This window comes from Macaca fascicularis, chromosome 5, assembly GCF_037993035.2.
Source record: "Macaca fascicularis isolate 582-1 chromosome 5, T2T-MFA8v1.1".
NCBI classification, from domain to species: domain Eukaryota; kingdom Metazoa; phylum Chordata; class Mammalia; order Primates; family Cercopithecidae; genus Macaca; species Macaca fascicularis.
In genome coordinates this window covers 193,161,799-193,179,844 of record NC_088379.1, presented here as the reverse complement: position 1 = coordinate 193,179,844, position 18,046 = coordinate 193,161,799, and the positions used below count along the sequence as shown (strand labels likewise).

The 18,046-nt window shown below is 41.9% G+C and overlaps 1 long non-coding RNA gene and 1 pseudogene across 1 annotated transcript in view; one reads left to right on the top strand and one right to left on the bottom strand.

Moving 5' to 3' along the window:
• LOC107129871 (uncharacterized) overlaps nucleotides 1–18,046 on the bottom strand; it is a 114,577-nt gene that overhangs the window by 41,236 nt on the left and 55,295 nt on the right. The window lies entirely within an intron of this gene.
• On the top strand, nucleotides 16,849–17,887 carry LOC102120387 (little elongation complex subunit 2 pseudogene; annotated as a pseudogene).

The window sequence follows — 18,046 nt, the reverse complement described above, 5'->3', positions numbered from 1 at the left end:
CTCTGCCACACTGTTCTGCTGCTCTTCTACTCTTCTGCTGGTCACTTCCTCACCTGCTTCTGGAGCCTGGGGATTGGGGTTTACATGGGTACAGGATAGTGGGGCATGGCAGGTGAAAAGGCAACTTTTGGGCAGGAAAACAGGAATGCCTGTTCCCACTTAGGGCCGTGGGCTTCCAGGCTTGAAGGCGGGGCCTTTGCCAGGGCACCATCATTTTCTACCCAGTATTTCCCTGTCTCCTGTCTGTATCAGAAATATCAATTTTTGTTCTGTATTAATTCAATGGGGGAGAAGGCATTAGCTAAATCTTCCAACCTTACAGTTGAATGTTAACATTTAATTTCACTGCTAAAATAAATGATTAATATCACCAACCTGAAACTTGATAAATTTTAATATTATATCTCTGCACTCACACACACAGTTTCAAGTAATAAAAACACTAAAAAACAAAACAAAACAAAACAAAATTCTAGAAAGAGAATGGAGGAAATGTGAAACTCTGATATAAAGTTTTATTTAAACTATCCCCGATTGAAATTTTGGTTAAATGTGGTAGTAGAAGCACAAACGTTATCTGCTCTCCCTTAAGAAAATCAACTAAGGCCAGGCGTGGTGGCTCACACCTATAATCCCAGCACTTTGGGAGGCCAAGGAGGGCAGATCTCCTGAGGTCAGGAGTTCGAGAGCAGCCTGGTCAAGATGGTGAAACCCCATCTCTAATAAAAATATAAAAATTAGCCAGGCGTGGTGGCGGGTGCCTATAATCCCAGCCGCTCAGGAGGCTGAGGCAGGAGAATCACTTGAACCCAGGAGGCGGAGGTTGCAGTGAGCCAAGATCGTGCCACTGCACTCCAGCCTGGGCAACAGAGCAAGACTCTGTCTCAAAAAAGGAAAAAAAAAAAAAAAAAGAAGAAGAAGAAAAGAAAGAAGAAAGAAAGAAAATCAACTAAGAGGAGAGCAAATAAATTAAAACATCCATAAGCCTACTGGGACAAAAGAATGGGAGAAGTAGTATTAGAAGATATAAAATTTAATATTTCTTTGACGTTTAACAGACTAGTAGGTATTGGTTTAGTAGAATAAAGAAAAGCTGAAAGCTAAGAAGAAAAGAAATGTGATTCACTCAGAGAATCTCAGAAAGTTTCATAGCTTGGAGTCAGCAAAGAAGCAACCATGGGGGACTCGGTGAGGCTAAAATTCAGAAATAAAGTGATTACATGCATTCTAATTGCAGGGACACAAGACCGTTTCTGTGACTCCCAGGCGGCTGCGGTCAGACGTTATCTCCAAGGAGGAAATTCTCCTTTAGACGCTGGAGTCAGGTGATGACCAACAACAAAGGCCCACTCCATTAAGGGGACCACTGGCCAATACACACCCTCCCATGAGACTCCCAGTCATCTCCCAGTGCATCACACTTACTCATGAATGCAGAGCCACAGATCAGGAGGCATTTGGGAGAGAGTTTTCACATGAGTGGAACAAAATCAATCTGACAGATTAAAGGAAACACAGAAGAAGGGAGAGTGCAGAAACAGAAAAAGTTTTATTCGGAACCCTATTTCTAATAGCTCTGAAGATACAAGACCTACAGCAAGAAAGAGATAGCAAGAAGCAGCAGCTCTTTCATAATGCATATATAGGAGGTAAAATTATAAACACAGCTAAGACATGATGACACTGAAGGCAGAAAAGGGTTTGACTCCTGGGGTTACTGGCACCCCACCGGAGCATGAGGAGGAACACCTGGGGGACTGTTAGGTTTCAGTAAGACTTTATTTCTTCACCTGTGTGGTTGTTGCACATAATATGGCTTTATAACCACTTGTTAAATATACATTTACATTTTGCACATCTTTCTATATGTGTGCTGTATGTCTCTCTCTCTCTCTCACACACACACACACACACACAGTGATAAAGCGCAAAAATGGAGAAATTCAAAGGATTCTTGGAAATACAACTCTGAAAATATCCCACCTCCTTCCAAAAAAAGAAAAGATTGAAAGTGGAAGATGAAAGTCGAGGTGGGAAATAAGGGAGCATATTTGCAGATTATATATATATATATTAAAAAAAAAAAGAAAAAAAGAACGTTCTCCCAAAATCATCCACAGAACTTGAAACAGAAAGAATTCTACGCTGAACGAAAACGCAGTGAGGTAAAACGCCAAACCACAGGACAGGGAAAAGCCCGCCAGCCCAGGGCAAACGGAGCACGGCCGCTCGTGGGGAGGAACCAAGCGAGGACACTGAGGCCACAGACACCAGAAAGCCCAGTGTGAGGGGCCCGTCCCACAGGGCTCGCCACAGTGGCACTGGAGGCACGGGCTGGCTACTAATTTCCCCTGATCCCGGGTCACAGTCTAGGAACAGAGGTAGAGTTAGACGTGGGCCACCAAACCCACCACAGCCAAACAGCAGGCTGGGGCAGAATAATGGCTGCTGGAGACCGAATATGACTCTGTGGCTCTATCTTGTCCTAGCCAGGGACCTGGCCCTCCGTGAAATGCTGCCTCTACCTACAAGGAAAGAGATGGTTCAGGAAAAACAAAACATAGTCTGAAATGAGGAATCAGAATTAATTATAAATGCCTTCAAACAATGCAAAATAAGCAGAGTTACACCAGTCCAGTCCAGAAAGTGCATCCGAAACTGTAAAATGTGGCCATTGAGAAGCTGAACCAAATATTTTATCATTATTAACAACAACAGGCCAGGCGTGGTGGGTCACGCCTGTAATCCCAGCACTTTGGGAAGGTGAGGCGGCTGGATCATTTGAGGCCAGAGGTTCGAGACCACCCGGGCCAACATGGTGAAACCCCATCTAGACTAAAAAGACAAAAAGTAGCTGGGCGGTGGTGGCACTTGCCTGTAATCCCAGCTACTTGGGAGGCAGAGGCAGGAGAATTACTTGAGCCTGAGAGACAGAGGTTGCTGTAAGCTGAGTCAGCATCACTGCACTCCAGTCTGGGTGACAGAGTGAAACCCTGTCTCAAAAAAAAAAAAAGAAAAAAAAAAAAAAACCCACAACAAAAAACAACAACAGAAGAATGCAAAATAATGAAACAATCACCACGCTGAGCCAGAGGCAAATGGCCAACCACCAGATCACAGGCAGGCTACGAGGGGCTAGTCGCCCTCTGCCATCTGCTATGGCACTGCAGACACGTGAGCAAGCCTGGGCGAGATTAGCGGGAACCAGTCTAGACCACGGGAACTCTTCAGCAGATCCTTAGGTTAACAAACTGTTGCTGTTTTAAGTGACTAAAGTGGGGATAATTTCCTAATCAACAGAAGCTAACAGACACACTTGGAAATGACAGATTTGAAATAGATGTGGAATGTCTCCCTCATCACCTATGTTCCATTGCCCTTGGAACAGGGGGGCTATTAATTAATATGTGGCTTGTAGCTTGGTGTCTAGAAACAGTATAAAAAATTGTTGGGAAATCAAGGCTGTGGTTTCTGATTATCCAGGTGGCCCACAAGCACCCTGACTCTTGTTTGTGGCAGCCACACAGGCCCTGGATAGGTGAGAGGGCAAAGGGAGCTGTGGGTGCCCCAGGGCACCAGCTGTGTCTCCTGGCCTGTGTCCTCCTTTAAAGTCCAGTAAATGTGGCATCAGATTAAAGTTGTCTGTGTCTTGCAAGGCTGATGGCAGCTTGAATCTGCAATCACAAGGTCAGTGTGTAGCAGTATTCAATATTGGAAGAGCTGAGACCTGTGAAATTTTGCACCAAGAAACTGCAACCCAGAGATGTTATACTAACTATTCTTTCAATCAAGTCTAAAAGCAACACAAACTGATTTTTGAATGTTTAAAAATATGGGAACATTGTTTATATGGAACTGCTTGAAAAATCTCGCAAACAACAAACATCAGTGAACCAAATGTTGATAGGGTATGAAAAGTTGCAGCCAGGGGCCTGGTGATGAGCATGGAACCTGCCTGATGGTGGGAGAACTCAGTGAAAGAACAGGAACAGAAGGTCAGTACCACAAATGTTAAAACCATCGCTGTGATCTGACTACTACGGAGTGTTTTGTATGGCATCACTGATTTTCTTCTCTTTAATACACAGGGCAGAAAAAGCACAGAAGTAAGAAAAAGGAACAGAAAAGAAAAATTAAGTGTGTGATTCACAATGAAGATATGCCAGTTATGAACTGTAGAGATTAAATAACAGAACATCAGTGCTCTTAAAACAAAAAGTAGGCTGGGCGCAGTGGCTCACACCTGTAATCCCAGCACTTTGGGAGGCTGAGGCGGGCAGATCATGAGGTCAGGAGATCAAGACCATCCTGGCTAACACGGTGAAACTCCGTCTCTACTAAAAATACAAAAAATTAGCCGGGCGCAGTGGGCGCCTGTAGTCCCAGCTACTCGGGAGGCTGAGGCAGGAGAATGGCATGAACCCGGGAGGCGGAGTTTGCAGGGAGCCGAGATCACACCACTGCACTCCACCCTGGGCAACAGAGCAAGACTCTGCCTCAAAATATATATAGATATAGATCTAGATCTACAGATCTATAGATAGGGTATGAAAAGTTGCAGCCAGGGGCCTGGTGCAACTATATATACATATACATATATATAGATATAGATCTATATCTGTATATAAATATAGAATGCTTTTTTCTTCAGATTCCACAGATCATAAAAAAGACTATATTTCAGACCACAAAACTTCAATGATTTCTAAAAACTATTTTTTTATTCTTTAATTAAAATGCAGTGAAGTTAAATAAGCATTAAAACTCCAAAACGCTATAAAACATAAAGTTTTTGAAAGTTTTCTTGTATCATTAAGGGCCAAAGAGAAAGACGTTGAATATTTGTAAAACTGACCACATATGAAAACTTCTGTATGACCCAGGTAGATCTGCACTCAGAAGAAATTCTAGAGCCTTAAATAATCATATTAATAAAAACAAGAAAAAGCTTTAAAATATCAACAAAATATAGACAAAAACATAAAAGACAAAAAAATCAAGGCAGAACTTAGTGATTAAAGCAAAATGGTAGTAGTAGTAGTACTTTTTAATTCAAGAGCTGCATCTTTAGGGAAGAATTTAATAAGTAAACTACCTTATTCAAGAGAAAAACAGAGAATATAGTGTCAGGTCTCTAAGCTGAAGCTCAGCCATTATAACCCCCTGTGACCTGCACATACACATCCAGGTGGCCTGCAGGAGCCAAGAAGTCTGGAACAGCCAAAGTAAAACACTACAAAGAAGTGCAACAGCCAGTTCTTGCCTTAACTGATTAACTAACATTATAATATTTTACTATTGTGACTTGTCCCTGCCCTACCTTAGCTGATCAATCGACCTTGTGACATCCTTCTTCTGGACACTGAGACTTACGATCTTCCCACCATGTACCCTGTAACCCCCTCCTCTGCTAACAATAGATAACCACCTTTGGCTGTAATTTTCCGTTACCTACCCAACTCCTATAAAGCAACCCCTTCCCCATCTCCCGTTGCTGACTCTCTGTTCGGACTCAGCCCACTTGCACCCAAGTGAATCCTGTTTGGTGATCTCTTTGCACGGACACGCCTGACATATAGATAAGTACATAAAGCAAGAAATACGTAAAGGTCAATCACAAATAGAGACCCCTGCAATGGACCACTAAGACTACTTAATTTCATGCAAAGAACAAACACAGGCTTTGCCTAATCTCCAGGACCTGGGGGTCTGAACCTGAGAGAGGGAGGAGTCCCTTCTCCTGGACCAGACAGTCCTGGAGAATCTGTGGGTTGAAGGTTCCGTTCACATGTTCCTATCTCATGTCTCAGAGACCTTCTTTCCATTGAGTGCCCTCACTTTGTGTAGGACCCTCTTTAGGGCTGAGAATTTAGCCTATAGTGAGTTAAATCACAGTCTCCAAAAAGATATATCTATATTCTAGTCCCCCAAAACTGTGCCTGTGACCTTATTTAGGAAAATGTTCTTTGCAGATATAATTAAGGATGTCAGGATGAGATCATCTCGGGTTATCTAGGTGGGCCCAACATTCAATGACATACAGAAGAGAAGGCAGAGAGTGTACGGCCATGTGAATATCCAGGCAGAGAAGACTGTTGCAATCAAGAATCCAAAGAAGAGAAGACAAGGGTATGTTCCAAGCACATTTACCCAGTTTCTTGTTCCAGGCAATTCTCTGTGTTGAGCTCCTCTGGGGCAGAACCAAAGAGTACTGAAAGTATTGTTGTCTCTCCTGGACCAAAGCCTGTACTGACCACAACACAAAGTCCTTCTTGGATTCACCCTCAGCCCACACATGTGGGTCCATGGCAAGAAGAGACATGAAAAGATAAAATGAAAGAAAAGGGGCCTCTTTGTCTCAAATCCCAGAGAGCTGAAATCATGGCCTTCCTTCCGGATCAGGCTGAATGGTGGCCCCTAGGGAGGTAAGTCCGTGTCTTATTCCAGGAACCTCTAATTAGACCTTATTTGGAAAAAGGGTCATCAAAGATATAATTAAGGCTTTGAGATTAGATCATCTTGGATTATCTGGATGGGCCTTACCTCTTTTGAAGACACACAGGAGAGAGTGATGTGGTCAGTTTTAACATGTAGGTTGTAATTTTTATTCAAGTATGGTGAGGCTGTGAAAGGAACATAAATACCTCAGGACCCCAAACTCACTACACCAAAGGGAAAAGTGAAGCTCAGTAACTGCGTCTTGCAAAAAACTGCCTTCCATTTTGTTCCTAAGTAGATAGCTGTGAAGACAGAAGGCCTACATGTCTCCGCCAGCGGCCTCCTTCACAAATTGCTCACAAGGAAATTCCACGTGGGCCCCAAGATCTTTACCCTAAAACAGAATTCTATTCTATTTCACCTTGGCATGCAAACTAACAGCTTATCTTCAAAGGTACCTTGACAAACACAGGCCTAGAGGGCATCCCTTGGCTCACCTGAGAGAAATGTATATTTGAGCGCCTCCTCGATGTTTACTTTATCTTATGCAAAAATGCAGACACACTGAGCACGAGCCAAATGCACAATTCACTGTTCCACTACCCACTGGTTTCACAGGTAAAATGTAGATCCAGAAAGTGTTAATCAAAGCCTCCGAAAACTGTAACCACTTACCGCTTTTGTCTACCTTCTCTCTTTTTTTCCCCTTTCCTCCACTGCCCACCCCTTTTCCCTTTAAATCAAGAGTGTCCAATCTTTTGGCTTCCCTGGACCATACTGGAAGAATTGTCTTGGGTCACACATAAAATACACTAACAAAGCTGATGAGCTAAAAACCAAACAAAGCAAAAAATGGCAAAAATAAAAATTTAAATTTAAAAAATCCCATCATTTTAAGTAAGTTTACTAATTTGCTAATTTGTGTTGGGCCTCTCTCAAAGCCATCTGGCTGCATGAGGCCCATGGGCTGTGGGTTGGACAAGCTTGCTGTAAATATGGGAATCCTCAAACCCTGTTTGCATGGCCACACTGGTGATTTACCTTGCTTTATATATGAAGTTAAGTTTGTAAATATTAGTGAACATACCTAATAATTTATTTATAGCATTTGCATCTAGAAAATGCTTTAAGTCTCAGTTTGTTAGCCAATGGTGTAGTCACTAGCTGTATTTTTAAAATAAAAAATGCTATTGGTAAGTTGTGACTACTGACCTGGCACTAAAAATGTTTAAACTTACATATTTTTGTCCCAGGAAAATGGTGATACTTTTCTGATTATGAAACAGAGACATGTGTATCCATGTCCTGCTTGTTATAAAGACCCACACAAGGCTGGTGATAGAGGCAAACTCTTCAGGAGCTGTTAATGCTGTTACTGCCTAAGTCCATGCAGTTGGGTCTAGAACTGATGAGCAACTCCTATTCTAAGTGGAGGTTTCCCTGCAGTCACATCCCTCTCCTATCCCTATCACAGCTCTCTGTGAAAGGCCAATCTTTCTCTTTTACAGGGAAGAGCGTGATTAAAGTGTCCTTGTCTCCGTACTGGAAACTGGCCCTGACCAGTGGGGCAGCACGTTGAATTATGTGATAAATAATTTATGAACCTCGGAGGTCTGGTGTGGGGAGATATTCACCTTTTCTCCTTTCGTGCACCACAGGTCATGCGTCGGCACCAACACAGGCACACGCAGTTCTGCCTCAAGGTGGGTAAAGCTACACGTTAAACAAACCCAGCGGGAAAGTGCGGCAGTGGAGCTCTGCTGCCACCAAGACCACGTCTGGGAATTTGGGAGCAAACTGCTTTGACCAGGAACGTTGGGAGATTATCACAGACAAGAGGTGTTGGGGGCCGGGGGTGGTGGCTCAAGCCTGTAATCCCAGCACTTTGGGAGGCCGAGGCGGGCGGATCGCGAAGTCAGGAGATCGAGACCATCCTAACACGGTGAAACCTGGGAGATGGAAGTTGCAGTGAGCCGAGATCGCGCCACTCACTCCAGCCTGGGCGGCAGAGCGAGACTCCATCTCAAAAAAGAAAAAGGTGTTGGAATTCCTTTTTATAAATGATAGATATTACCACAAAATGACAAAAATGGAAGGTGGTTTTGAACGTCGGCAAAACTGCCCGAGAACTTTAATTAGGACAATGTTGCCCCAACGACTGCCTTCAAAACCGTAACTTTCAGAAGAATGCTCTGGGCACCACATGTGCTGCATGAGGCTTGTTAATGCAATTTCCACTGTAACAAATAGCCTCAAAAAAAATAAAGTTGCACATGCATCAAATTTGCTTTTTAAATTATACAGGATATAAAAGAATTTTATGGCCAGATATATTGACCAGAGCAAAAACTTTTAACAGAATACAGAGAATAAACAGAAACCATTCATTTATACATTATTCACAAATATTCCAAGTTCTTGTTTATATTATTTGCCTTTCATAAAAAGGTTAAATAATAACACACTATTAACAGAAAAACTTTAGCTGAATTAAATTTTGGGGTTTTTTGAGATGGAGTTTTGCTTTTGTTGCCCAGGCTGGAGTGCAGTGGCGCAATCTCGCCTCACTGTGACCTCCATCTCCCAGGTTCAAGCGATTCTCCTGCCTCAGCCTCCCGAGTAGCTGGGATTACAGGTGTGCACCACCACACCCAGCTAATTTTGTATTTTTAGTAGAGACGGGGTTTCACCCATGTTGGTCAGGCTGGTCTCGAACTCCTGACCTCAGGTGATCTGCTCTCCTCAGACTCCCAAAGTGCTGAGATTACAGGCGTGAGCCACCGCACCCAGCCAACTGAATTAAATTTAAAGGAGTTTAATTGAGCAATTAATGATTCGTGGATCAGCCCCCGGAATCGGAGCAGATTCAGAGAGACCAGCACAGCCACATGGTGGAAGAAGATTCATAGACAAAAAAAAAAGGAAGATGATGTACAGAAACCGGAAGTGAGTTACAGAAACAACTGGATTGGTTACAAGTTTGCCTTACTTGAACAGTTTGAACACTCAAGCAACGTATGAGTGGCTGAAGTATGGCTGCTGGCTGGATTGGCGATTGTTCCATCAGCGATTGTTACAGGTGCATACTCCTAAATTAATTTTCAACCTTGTCGACCTATTAAGTTAGGTTATGGTTCATCTACAAGGACTCAAATGTGGAAGTATAGAGTCCTTCCCAGGCCATATTTAGTTCGCTTTAACAATAGATAACTCTTTTTTACAATTTGAAGTGGATGTGTTCTTATGAACTATTCCTTACATTTCTTTATATTAGAAATTCCTAGCCTTTAAAGTAACAAATGATACCATTAATTTATTTTTATTAGTGCTTTCTGGGCAGCAATACTGTAATATTTATTAGAAACTCATAAATTTTATCTTAAAAAATTATTTGATAGTTTGATGTGATTTTATGTCTACACATTAAAATTGTAAGTGCTTTAACATACATAATAAGAATGGTCTGTATTTATAAAAACATAGTTATTAAGAAATGTCCAAAAGTACATTGAAAAATGTGGGGCATTTATGATTTTTTTCAAAGAAAGATTCACTTTCATAATTGTAAGAAATCAGAAATTGTAAGAAATTGTAAGAAAATCAGACATGTCTATTTAGGTATTTGCTTATTATGTGAGTAAACCTTTATTGTGACAACTGCAGGATAAGTAAAAAGGAGTAAGACAGAAATTATCTTAACGATGTATTTTTTTATATATATATATATATATATATTTTTTTTTTTTTTAAAGACAGAGTCTTGCTCTGTCACCCAGGCTGGAGTGCAGTGGCATGATCTCGGCTCACTGCAACCTCCACCTCCCGGGTTTAAGCTATTCTCCTGCCCCAGCCTCCCGAGTAGTTGGGACTACAGGCACCCGCCACCACGCCTGGCTAATTTTTTGTATTTTTAGTAGAGACAAGGTTTCACCATGTTAGCCAGGATGGTCTCGATCTCCTGACCTCATTGCCCACCTTGGCCTCCCAAAGTGCTGGGATTACAGGTGTGAGCCACCGAACCCAGCCCTGTTCACAATATGTTAACAGACAGATTGTAAATAATAATATAACGTGATAAGATGACAAAACAAAACTATAGACAAAATTCTACAGGAGCAGCCAGTAGAAAGTGATAGATTCTAACTAAAGTTTAGGAAAGATTTTATTGTAAAAATATCATTTGAGGTAGCTTTTGACAAGTCAGTCGAGCTTCATACACAGAGAAATTGGGGAAAAGGGAGGGAATAGCAGAGAGATGAAAAACAAGGCATGGTTTAGTTACTACAAATATTGAACTTGAGTTAATGCACACTGTAAAATTTGCACACTACCTACCTAATGTACACAAGTAGATGACTGAATAAAAAGGCTAAAGAAACAGTGGTAAAATAAAAGTATTAACTTATCTCAACAGTGTTTTTTTTTTCCTATTTTATTTATTACTGGATGGATTTAGTGGATTCCTCTCTATGTCCTTTTATTCCACCCACATCAATGCATATCTGACTGATTTGTAAATGCCAGCATGTACATTTTCTGCATGAGGGCTTTCTCCGACTCTGAAACCTTCTTGGCTACTTTTCCTAGGCCCAAAATGCTGGAGAGTGATCACGCATAGGTAGAGCCACAACCAATGGCTGACGGAAATTGGTGTGTAGATATTACAATTCCCTCACTCAGCTACACATTTTACCCTGGCTCCTCGGTTTCCACAGGAGGATTAAGCTCCTGTTGTCCATAGTGATGACGCCCTTGAAAATAAAGCCTTTTTTGTCATTATTTTCTCCCTATCTCACTTCCTGTTCTTCTCAGATCATTGACAAAATAAACCATTTGCACTTGAATGCCTATTTTGGTCTGGGTCCCAAATTGAAATGTACGTTGGGATAAAAGTACATGAAATAAAATTAAATTACAACAGCAAGAAATAAAGTTTATTTATTGTCAGCCAGTGAAACTTTGAGGTCGTTTGCTTGGAAGAATAACAGGGTCTGTAATGACTAAACAATAATATATTAGAGAAAAGAAGTCAACTACAAAATTGGAATAAAAAGCATTGTGTTATAAATAACAAAGACGACACTTGGAAAACAGGTGCTTGTATTTACTGTCTGAATTCACCATGGACACAGGTTGGGCCGAAATGTGGAGATTTGGAAAAGAAAGGAGAACACCACAGGTTGTTCAGCAGAAAAACAACACAACCAAATTTTGGATGAGTGTGTTGAAAGAAAATTAAAAGGAAGTGAATCTATATAAAGATGAGCTCAATTTCTTAACTGAACCCACCACTAAAATCTGCTTATCCACTGAATCTTCTGTGTCAAACATAACCACTGTTCTCCCAGTCACCCGAAGCACAATTGCACCATTTGCTTCTCCCATCCCTTTACTCCGGCTCACTCCGGCCTCTCAGGGCCACTCCCCACCCCTACTCAATGGATTTGCTTCTCCCATCCCTTTACTCCGGCTCACTCCAGCCTCTCAGAGCCACTCCCTACCCCTACTCAATGAGCAGATCTTACCAATTCCACTACCTCGGTATTTCTCAAATCTAGCCCTCCCTTTCACTCCATGCCTGCTCTCTCAGTCAGATCCTGACTTTCTCTTGTTTGATCCGTTATAATATCTTGGTTCCTACTCTTTTCTCCTTGAATCCTGTGTACATCAACTCTATGTTCCACTGTGAGGAGTGACTGAAAACATAAATCTGACCAAATCATTCCCCGTGTTAGCACCTGGAAGCAGCCTAAATGACGGTCCTCAAGGAGAGTGAGAAAGACAATCAGTTGAGATGTAGCAGAAAATATTAGCAACTTTATCTTTTTTTGTTGTTTTTTTTTAGACCGAATTGCTCTGTCACTCAGGCTGCAGTCCAGTGGTGTGATCTCGGCTCACTGCAAGCTCTGCCTCCCGGGTTCAGGCCATTGTCCTGCCACAGCCTCCTGAGTAGCTGGGACTACAGGCACCCACCACCATGCCCAGCTAATTTTTTTGTATTTTTAGTAGAGACGGGGTTTCACCATGTTAGCCAGAATGGTCTCAATCTCCTGATCTCGTGATCTGTTGGCCTTGGCCTCCCAAAGTGTCAGGATTACAGGCGTGAGCCACTGCGCCCGACCAACTTTATTTTTATTTCATTCTATAAAACAAAATAATATACTTACATGCAATACATGGAGAGACCACACAACGTGCAGAGAAATTTATAAAGACATACAGATACATTAGAGGTGACTGCTTGAGAAAGTTTTACTGAATAAGTGTATAATCAAAAAAGTCTGAGGCCTGCTACTCACACCTGCAATCCCAGCACTTTGGGAGGCCAAGACAGGTAGGTCACAAGGTCAGGAGTTCAAGACCAGCCTGGCCAAGAGGGTGAAACCCCGTTGGTACTAAAACTACAAAAATTAGCTGAGCATGGTGGCGGGCACCTGTAATCCCAGCTACTCAGGAGGCTGAGGAAGAAAATTGCTTGAACCTAGGAGGCATAGGTTCCAATGAGCTGAGATCGCGCCACTGCACTCCAGCCTGGGCAACAGATCGAGGCTCCGTCTCAAAAAAAAAAAAAAAAAAAAAAAAAGTCTGGAGCAACTAGTATAAAGGCTAAAATCTGAGTTCCTTAACACGGCATGCATAGCAACCTCCAGCTTCAGCTTCCTGTCGCTCCACACAAGGAACTCTACAAACTAGTAACAGCAGTTTGTGTTTAGTTCCTTGATTCACATCGCGCTATCTTATATTTCTCTTTGTGTCCTTCCATCAGAAACACTCTTTTCACGTGTTTTTGAATGATCTTTTCAAGGATATTTGCATTGTGAACAACCTCGGAAGGTAAGGTAGCTTTTAAAATTCAATCTCCTGCAAAACTACATTCAGTGACCATCATCTTCAAGAACCCTCTCCTGAACTTTCATGACAGGCTGAGTGCACCTCAGTGTGCCCGCAGAGCACTTGAATGTTGCTATCATTGGCTGGCTGCGGTGGCTCACACCTGTAATCCCAGCAGTTTGGGAAGCCGAGGCAGGCAGATCACCAGGTCAGGAGTTTGAGAACAGTCTGGGCAATATGGTAAAACCCCATCTCTACTAAAAATACAAAAATTAGCCAGCATGTTGGTGGCGGGCACCTATAATCCTAGCTATTCGGGAGGCTGAGGAACCAGAATCACTTGAACCCTGGAGGTGGAGGTTGCAGTGAGCCAAGATCACACCACTGCACTCCAGCCTGGGCAACCAAGCAAGACTCTAAAAAAAAAAAAAGGTTGCTGTTGCTGTCATCGCTTTTATATCCCATGCTATGAAAAATACTGTTTATACCAGGCACAGTGGCTCATGCCTGTAATCCCGACACTTTGGGAAGCCAAGGCAGGCAGATATCCTGAGATCAGGAGTTTGAGACCACCCTGGCCAACATGGCGAAACCCTGTCTCTACTAAAAATACAAAAAATGTGGCCAGGCGTGGTGGCGCATGCCTGTAATCCAGCTACTCGGGAGGCTGAGGCAGGAGAATCGCTTGAACTCGGAGTCAGAGGTTGCAGTGAGCCAAGTTCGTACCACTGCACTCCAGCCTGGGTGACAGAGTGAGAGTGCGAGAAGGAAGGAAGGGAGGGAGGAAGGGAGGGAGGGAGGGAGGAAGGAAGGGAGAGAGAAAGAAAGAAAAGAGAGGAGAGAAAGAAGAAGAAAGAAAGAAAGAAAAAGAAAGAAAGAAAGAGAGAGAGAGAGAAAGAAAGAAAGAAAGAAAGAGAAAGAAAGAAAGAAAAAGAAAGAAAGAAAGAAAGGAAAGAAAGAGAAAGAAAGAAAGAAAGAAAGAAAGAAAGAAAGAAAGAAAGAAAGAAAGAAAAAGAAAGAAAGAAAGAAAAAGACAGACAGACTCTGTGTCATGTGTCTTATGCATTGTTTCTTCTATTCATTGGAAGCATTTTGGGTCAAGAATCATGTTTTATTTATCTTGGGATTTCTAGGATCTATAAGAGTATATCTGTTAGAAGATTGGGACCCAGTAAATGTTTGCTGAACTCTTATATGCTAAAGAAGAAATAGTTAGAAAGCTATTATAAAACCCAGATGTGAAATATAAGGAGAAAAAAACAAAATTCTAGGTGCCTTGATTTTTCAATTTCATGTAAACAGTGAGAAACACCATTAATTGTAAAGGGTCTGAGGTTTACTCTGCTTGCAATCTAATTAGCTACATTATCATTGCTTCATAGATGTTGGCAAAAGACACAAGACTCCTAGGTTAAAAAAGGGAAAAGTTGTACACTGAGTGGATTTTCTTCACAGCTGCAGAAGCTGGAGCTTAGGAAACTCTGATCTTTTATAATGGACATTTTATTAGTCTGTTTTCATGCTGTTGATAAAGACACACCTGAGACCGGGCAATATACAAAAGAAAGAGTTTTAATGAACTCACAGTTCCACATGGCTGGGGAGGCCTCACAATCATGGCTGAAGGAGAAAGGTACATCTCACATGGCGGCAGACAAGAGAAGAGAACTTGTGCAGGGAAACTCCCCTTTATGAAACCACCAGATCTCGTGAGACTTACTCACTATCACGAGAATAGCATAAGACCCACCCCCATGATTCAATTACCTCCCACCAGGTATCTCCCACAACACATGGGAATTCTGAGAACTATAATTCAAGATGAGATTTGGGTGGGGTCACTGCCAAACCACATCAGGCCTCAAGTAAGTTTGCTCAGACTTTGCTCTAAAAGTAGTCATCATTTTAATTTTCCTAGACACCAAGAAAACTGCCCTCTACTGCAGCGGGAAAAGCTACCTTAACTTCCAAAGCTGTTCACAATGGCAATGTCCTTGAAAAGATCATTTGAAAGAAAAGCTGCCACAGCCTCTGTTTACACAACATGTGAATATATTAAACACTCCGGAGGAATCATCTCCCAAATACAAGTAAAGAATCCTAAAATATACCAGAAGGTCCTAGAGCATTTGATTTGACTAAGCCTGTGAGAGTCTACTTAAAATGAACTGTTCTTATTTTTTCACTTTAACTGGACTTTCACTCATTTATTAAGTTGAAAAATGATCCTCCCAGAGATCCAAAATTAATTTGAAGCTTTGAAAAATGAATTACTTTTATGCTAGAGAACAACTATTTTTACTTTCCTCGAACCCAAGTTATTCAATAACTATATTATCTGTGTATATATTTACATTCTTAAGAATAGGGATCTTTGACTCTCCCACCATGCATACAAAAGAGGCTTTCCCTGAAGAGTTATCTGAAATGGACATGTCTTGTGAAATCAGTGAGTGCCGAAAAACTGAGACTCTTGAAAACTTGTATCTGGATTTTGATGGTGATGTTGCAAAACTTGGAACTTTTGGAGTAACCACCACCAAAGCATCAAAGGCACCAAGTCCAGCAAGTACCTCCACAGCACCTAACATGACAGACGCTCCCACAGCCCCCAAAGCAGGAACTACACCTGTGGTACCAAGTGCACCAGACATTTCTGCTAATTCTAGAAGTTTATCTCAGATTCTCACAGAACAATTGCAAAAGGAGAAACAACTGGTCACTGGTATGGATGGTGGCCCTGAAGAGTGCAAAAATAAAGATGATCAGGGATTCGAATCATGTGGTGAACAGGTATCAAATTCTGACAAGCCTTTGATGCAAAGTAGTGACTTGAAAACATCTGACGCCTTAGTTAGAAAATTCTCAGGAAACTGAAACTTCTAATAAAAATGATATGACTATAGATATGGTACATGCTAATGCTGAAGACTTGACGTTCTGGAAAACCTAGACAACTCAAAGGAAAAAGCTGTGACATCAGAAGCAGCTAAAACTGAAGATACCGTTACCTGCGCAGTGATACAGATGAGGAGTGCTTAATTATTGATACAGAGTATAAAAATAATAGTGATGGAAAGATAGCTGTTGAGGGTTCTAACTTAAGTTCTTGACCAGCTAGTCCAAATTCTTCCTCAGGACAGGCTTCTGTAGGAAGCCAGACTAATACTACTTATAGTCCAGAAGAGTCATGTGTTTTTATTTTTTTTAGTTTTATTTTTTTGAGGAGGAGTTTCGCTCTTGTTGCCCAGCCTGGAGTGTGGTGGTGCGATCTCAGGTCACTGCAACCTCCGTCTCCCAGGTTCAAGCAATTCTCCTGCTTCAGCCTCCCAAGTAGCTGGGATTACAGGCGTGTGCCACTACGCCTGGCCAATTTTTGTGGTTGTTGTTGTTGTTATTTTTAGTAGAGACGGGGTTCTCCATGTTGGTCAGGCTGGTCTCAAACTCCTGATCTCAGGTGATCCTCCGGCTTGGCCTCCCAAAGTGCTGGGATTACACGTGTGAACCACTGCGCCTGGTGAGTCTTGTATTTTTTTAAAAAAACCTATCAAATGAGTATACAAAAAATTTGATCCAGTTGGAGAGATTTTTAAAATGCAGGATGAGCTCTTAAAGCCAATTTCCAGAAAAGTAGCCAAATTGCCCTTAATGAATTCAGAAAATTCTAAACAGTCTTCTGTTTCTGAGCAATTGTCTGTTCCTTCAGATGCCTCCAGTTGGCCAAAACTGGATGGCCTTCTGCATTTCAGAAGCCACAAGGACGACCGCCATGTGCACTTCAGGACTGTGTTGAAGACACGTCGGAACACCTAGCTCCTCAGGAAGGAAATTTTATTCGTAAGTTATTTAGCCTGCAAGACCTGTTGTTACTCATGCGCCCAGTGTCGAGAGGATGGAGACAAGACCACGTTCTAAAAACGGAAGAAACTCGGAAGACCATTTCCAGTTTATGTACTACCAGAAGCAGAGAATCAAGCTGGTCACGGAGTTGAAGCTCTGACTGAAGGTGACGTCGTTGCTCATGGACTGAAAGTTGACTGCATTCCAACAGCTATTTTATGCTGACCATATCAATGCATTTACTTCAAAGCTTTTTCTACTGGAAGGAATTACCTCAGAAGCACTAAAAGAAAAGCTTTCAGCACTCAAGATTTCCAATGTATTTAACATCCTCCAACACATTCTAAAGAAATTAAGTAGCTTACAGGAGGGTTCCTACTTGTTATCCCATGCAGCAGAAGATTCTTCACTCCTGATCCATAAGGCCTCTGATGGAAAAGTTACTAGGACAGCATACAATTCGCATAACACACATTGCAGCCTTCCTGGTGCACCTTCCAGTCTCTCAGTTCCCTGCGTCCCATTAGATCCCAGCCTGTCATGACCGTATCATATCCATCATGAAAGAATACCTTGTACGTCTGCACCTAAATCACCGGATACCACAACACAACAAAAGGTTGGTGGACCGAGAATGCCTACGGGAGGCCACAGGAATCCAGTTTCCATAGAAACCAAAAGCAGTTGCTTGCCTGCTCAGCAAGTTGAAACTGAAGGAGTGGCTCCGAATAAAAGAAAAATAACTTGAGGACTGCACCATGGAAAATTAAATTTAAAAGAAAAACAGTTATAACAATGTTTAATTGAGAAAAGTTTGAGGGAAAATATGACTAAAAGCTCAGCAGGCAAGAGGAACATTTTTCCTGTAGCATCCTCAAGAGTTCTTAGAGTGTCTGAAAAAACCTGTTGGCTCTGTGAAGGAATGCTTCAACTGAAA